The sequence below is a fragment of the Balaenoptera acutorostrata genome, chromosome 10 (genome assembly GCF_949987535.1).
Source record: "Balaenoptera acutorostrata chromosome 10, mBalAcu1.1, whole genome shotgun sequence".
Lineage (NCBI taxonomy): Eukaryota > Metazoa > Chordata > Mammalia > Artiodactyla > Balaenopteridae > Balaenoptera > Balaenoptera acutorostrata.
Window position 1 is genome coordinate 49,618,449 of NC_080073.1, and position 6,000 is coordinate 49,624,448.

General features: G+C 48.7%; 1 protein-coding gene across 1 annotated transcript in view; it reads right to left on the reverse strand.

The window, feature by feature from the left end:
* The window catches only part of TRANK1 (tetratricopeptide repeat and ankyrin repeat containing 1), a 93,815-nt gene extending 92,274 nt beyond the window's left edge, over window positions 1-1,541 (reverse strand). Inside the window, exon 1 of the mRNA XM_057554886.1 lies at window positions 1,525-1,541. The gene's annotated coding sequence lies outside the window, so the exon portion shown is untranslated. The remainder of the gene's footprint in view (window positions 1-1,524) is intronic.
* Window positions 1,542-6,000: the final 4,459 nt, after the last annotated feature.

Sequence of the window (6,000 nt, forward strand, 5' to 3'; positions counted from 1 at the left end):
TCTCTCCTCAGACCCTCTGGGGGTGCCCCAAAGAAAGCTTGCCACCTAGAATTGGTTAGTCAGTCATCAAATCAAGTTAAGGGATTATGACTAGCTTTCTTAAAAAACAGAAAATAGAATAGAAAATATCACTGTGCCTCTCCCTGTAGAGAGAATAAATATCCTGTGAAGCTCTTCTTGCAGTTTTGTACTGATAGATGTATGTGGGTGGGTGTGCTTCTCTATTGTGGATCTTGATCAGGAAAAGACTGAAAAGATCATAGGCCTGAAGCAGAGGGATCTGACCCTAGGGACGAATGCCACACACACCCATCCCACCTCCATGCCCTGTGGAGGATGCAAGGACCGGCACAGGGTACTTAGAACTCAAGCATCCATCCTGCAATTCTACAAAACAGAGTCGACTACAAAACAGTTGAAACAAACTTCTGACTCTCCTACAAGGTAGTACTTCCTATAAAGCACAAAACAGTGTGAACTACAAAAGACCAAGCCATCCGGGTAACAGCCTTTCTTCAGAAAGTTGTCTGCCACCTTGGAGGCTCAGCACCAGGCAAGGGGCAGAACCTTGGGTGCTGGGAACGAAAGGCCCTTGGCTCCCTGCTTTCTTCCCGAGTATGGACTGATTGGACCACAGGCAACTGGGCTGGGGACTAGAGACCTCAGAGCCCCCCATTCTCTCTCTTTAAATTTTTGGTTTTTTTCAAATTGCACATCTCCCGAAAAATTTTCCCTAGGAAGCACCAAAGCTTGCAGCCTCCCAGAAACGCCCCCAGCTGGGAGTGGGGCTGCAGAAAGGCACAATTTCATCCGGGTTGCAAATGCTCGGGGCTCCTAGTGGGCGCGCGGCAAGGGGGCGGACTGCGCCTCTCAGGCTCCGGGAGCCCGCGTTTGCAAACGCTCAGAAGCAGAAGCTTGGGCTTCTGGGGACTCTGCTTCTGAGCCCCGAGTCCCTACTGCAATCCCCTCCCCCCCACTCGTTTAGCCGAGGACGGTGGGCCGTGAAGCCCCTTTCGGGCAAGCCCAGCTCACGATCCAGCAGGCTGGGGGAGAGGCCTGCCTGGAGCTGGAATCGCCAACCTCCTCCGGCCGGGAAGGGGCCAGCACTCTCCCAAGTTCCCCACAAATCCCGCCCCGCGCCCAGGCGCCTAACAGCCCGAGGCGTGCCCCGGGGGCGCGTTCCCTGGTCTTTTCATTCGCGGCCCCGGGATCCCCGGAAGGAGGCGGGAGGTGGGCCCTGGAGCCTCAGCTTCGGTGCCCGGGTGGGGACGAGGCAGGTCGCACGCCGCCGCAGTCCTGTCGCAGCGCGCGCCCGGTCCCCCTTCGCCTGGAAGGCCGTAGCCGCCCCCCGCGCCCAACCCCGCGCAACAGGCCGGAGTCTGCACCTGGATGAGCGCGAGGGCAGCCCGCACGGCCGCCGCCTCGGGGGTAGCCGGCCCCAGCGCGGGTCCGCCTCCTTCCGGGAAGAGGCGCGGGGCCCGGAAGGCCGGAGGCGCCCCCCGCGCTTCCCGCGCCGCTACGCACCTGGTTGCCCGCGAGTCCCACATGGCCGCCGCCGCCGCCGCCGCATCGGGAGCCGCTTCCCGGGGGACAGGCGCGGCGGGGGTGGGGGTGGGGGTCCCCTGCCCTCAGTGGCTCGGCCCCCGGGCCCTGACGAGCGGGGTGTGGGTGCGGGGACCCCGGCGCCCGGCTGTGTGCAGCCGCAGACCTATTCCATGTTCCCACGTAGTTGCGACGGCCCGAAAACTGTCACGTGCACGTCGCCGCTGGGTGGGAGGGGGTCTTTGTCACCGTGTGTTCAAAAGAGGCGTTTCGATGTATCCCATCTTGCGGGCGAGCGCTCCAATAGGGTGGCTCTCGGCCGCCTTTGGAAAACGAGTGCTTCGAGCCGGTCACCACGAGGGACCGGGCGAGCATACAGCACCCCTCCGACAGGTTTCGGTCACCGTGACTTCTCGCCCTAGCTAGGTCGCCGCGATTGTCGGGGGGACTGAGGAAATGGTCAGCCCACGGCCTTGGCCCGCCTCTGCCCCTGGCCTCCCGTCCCCGACAACAAAGAAGCTATGGGGACAAGCCCAGGGTCGACGCCCCTCGTGCCCAGCAGCTCCCACTTCCTGTTTGGCTCCGTTGAGTCTTTCCTTGCATATGGAGTACTTACTGTGCGCTCGGCCCTCCATTGTAGGGGTGCTGGGGATTCGGGTGGGAAGAGCCCAGCGAGGTCGCCGACTTCTAGACGCTCACTGGCTTGTTCACAGCGCCGGCAGAGGAGTGAACCTCTCACCGCAGACGGGAATAGCAAGGAAACTCCTGGAAGGGCAGTGACGACCTAAGGAGTTGGGGGGCAGTTAGGACGACCTCAGGCTGTCATTGCCCCTTCGGTTGTTGGCGCAAAAAGCTGCACAGCCTCCTACCCACCGCCCCTGCTTGGTCCTCAACTTCTCTGGGACGGGGATCACTTTCCTCCACGCCGGGGATCTGGCCCAATCAGAGAGCGGAGCCCGCCGCCCTCTCTTGGGCGGGGCTGTGGCCGACACTGCCTCCTGGTGGTTCTCCCACCCATCTGGCGGACCACTACACCGGACGGGCCCCGTGGAGCTTGAGAGAGAGGAACAGTAGTTTCCAATGAGGCAGGGAGCACTCGGTGACCCGTGGACACACCAAACGCACACAGCCTGCGTACTTCTCTGCGCTGCTTCCTCTGACTTAAGAACTAGACTATCAGTCTAGCCAGTGTTCTCCGTGCTTCTGGAACTCACCTCCTCCCACTTCTTCTATGCATTAATCTCCCCATATACCACACTGAATCTCTTCCAGTTCAAAAGCTTTCAGTGGCACCTCCATTGCCCTCTAGTAGCTGGGCATTTGAGACCCTTCACAATTTTACCCTATCCTTCCAGTCTTATCCTCCTCATAACACACACTCTACCCTAGTGGTTCCCAAACTTGACTGCACACAGGAATCACCTGAGGGTCTTTCAAAAAATACTGATGTCGGGGAATTCTCTGGTGGTCCAGTGATTAGGACTCCATGCTTTCACTGCTGAGGGCCCAGGTGGGGGAACTAAGATCCTGCAAGTCCCCCGGCATGGCCAAAAAAAAAAAAAGAAAAAAAATACTTATGTCTGGCCCCTACTCCTACTTAATCTTAATCTGATTTAATTGGTATGGGGTATGATATGGGCCTCAGGATTTTTAAAGGCTCCCCTGGTGATTATAACATGAAATAAATTTGGGAAACACTGTTAGTCTCCAAATCATTGTAGCTACTTGGCATTTCCCTGGCATCACTGGTCCTTTCACTTTTAAGAAAGTTGACATATCCTTTCTTCAATGTTTTTCCCAACATCTCCCAGTTCTGTATTTAGGAAAGGCCCATGCCACCTCTTCCAGCATGTCTCTCTCTCTCTCTCTCTCTCCTTTTTTTTTTTTTTTTGCCAACTGCAAGGAGTCTCTTTTTCCAGAAGGCCTAGTCAGGTTCTTACATCAAGGAGGGCAAGCCAGGAGATTGGTGAGTGCAGATGGTTTAAAAGGTGCCTCTAAACTTTGATGCTTTAACCAGTTTCCATAAACATCTCAGAGTCATACTTCTTCCTCTGTATCTTTTATCATAGTCTTCAAAACAGTCACATCAACTTAAAACAGTTCTCAAAAGTCATCTTTTTTTAAAAAAATTGTTTCTTCTCTCTCTGATATTTTTTATCTGCTATTTTTATATTTTTATCAAAATTATTCATTCTCACAGTTAAAAGAGCATTCCCCCCCTCCCACATGATCTATTCCCAGGGGCAACCACTTTTACCTCTGTTAGCTGATCGTTTGATGGCTGTGTTTGTGTCTCTAAATAACACTCTACTTCTTGTTATTCGGGGTTTTTTTTTCCAGTTTTATGCATCATCGAGTAATTTTTTTTTTAGATTGTGCTTGTCTGAAAACCTTCACCCTCAATATAGTTTGGCTGGGTATAAAATTCTAGGTTGGATATCATTTTCCTTCAGGACTTTGAAGCTATTACTCCAATGACCACTAGCTTCCACTTCTGCTGTTGCAAATTCTGAAAACATTCAATTACTCATCATATGTGACCTCTTTTTTTTTTAATTTTAAGAAGCCTAAAAAAATCTTCTTTTTCTTCCCAATGTTTTGAAGTTGTACAGTGATATTCTGTGATGCAAGCCTATTCATCCATCCACTGTATACTGAGTGAGTTCTTTCAGTCTTGAAACTCAAGCTCTTTGGTTCTTGCAAATTATCTTAAATAATCTTGTTATTTCTTCTCCTCCATTTTCCCTATTCTCTCTTTTAGGAAATCGTATTATTCAAATATTGGACTTCCAGGACTGATCTCTATGATGTAGTCCCCTGATTTTCAAATCACTTCTCTCCTATTTTCCATCTTTATGGGGTTTTGGTTTTTTGGTTTTTTGCTCTAATTGCTGAGAGCTTTCCTCAACTTTATCTTCTGATCCTTCTTTTTTTTTTTTTTTTTTAATGAGGATCTTGAATCAGATGCGTATGTTTGATTGATTGATTGATTTTGGCTGTGTTGGGTCTTCGTTTCTGTGCGAGGGCTTTCTCCAGTTGTGGCAAGCGGGGGACACTCTTCATCGCGATGCGCGGGCCTCTCTCGTTGCGGAGCACAGGCTCCAGACGCGCAGGCTCAGCAGTTGTGGCTCACAGGCCCAGCCGCTCTGCGGCATGTGGGATCTTCCCAGGCCAGGGCTCGAACGCGTGTCCCCTGCATTAGCAGGCAGATTCTCAACCACTGCGCCACCAGGGAAGCCCTCTTCTGATCCTTCTTAATGAAGTTTTTGGTTTTGTTTTTTTTTTTAATTTCTGACTCCACACTTTGATTTTTCCAAGAGCTCTTTCTTATTCTGTAAGCATTCCTTCGTTGGAGTACCCTGTTCTCTTTTCCATGGTTACATAACTTTTCTAATTTCCCTGCAGATATAGTAGTTTTTGTTTTCTCTACATAGGCTCTGTTCTCCGGGTTCCTTTTTCTGTTTCTGTTTTTTGTTTTGTTTTCCTTGTTATGGATTTTCCTCAGATGGTTATCCGCTCAGGATTAAGAATGAGGGAACCAGATGTACATTAATAGAGAATGATTGAATAAACCATGATATATTCACACCATAGAGAACTGTGCACTGAGTCATGAGGAGGATCACTAGGATAAAACACTATGGGCTAGTGGGCAGAAAATACTAAGTGAGAAAAAGTGTTTATAGTATGCTACCTTTAGAGTAATAACAAGAGGTGGGTATTTTTATGCATTTGCTTATATTTTCTGAAACAGTGGAAGGAAAACCAAAAACTAAGACAAGTGGTTACTTATAAGGAGGAACAGAGTAGAGGGGAAAGATAGGGAAGCTAGGCTTCTTTAAATACACCTTGTTTTATAGTTTTGACTTTGAAACCATGGGAACCTTTAATATAATTGAAAAGTTAAATCTAATTTCTGAAGAGTAGTTCCTAAAATTGAAACCATACTGAGACAAATGAACTTAACTGTATATCAAGTGGGTAGCACAACCAAACAAAAATTATTTCAAGTGACTTTAAAACACAGTTCTGTTTACCAAAGGGATATACCCTAAGGGAAAGAAAGAATCAACAGAGAAATCTTGAATTTCATAGTCTTATTGTTACTAAGTATTATTGGTATGTTTTGCAAACATTCTTAAAAACATGTATTTAGAGATATTACTTGGAAATATTTTTATTACTCAGTAATGTGTATAAGTTAGAATAAGCAAATAATCAATTATAGTAAATTCATTCAGAATCAAGATTTTCAGTGTAAGAGAAAAGAAATACAAATATAAAATCAAAGAACTTAGGGAAAATTCTATAATCTGAAAACTAAATTGGAAATATCAGTATGAACTTGCAGTTTATTGTCTGGCTCTGTACATTCTGTTCATCCTTGATGTGATGCATTATTGCTGGGTTTAATAACCACATGCATCCCTGACACCCAGGAGGTGATCCCTAAACAAC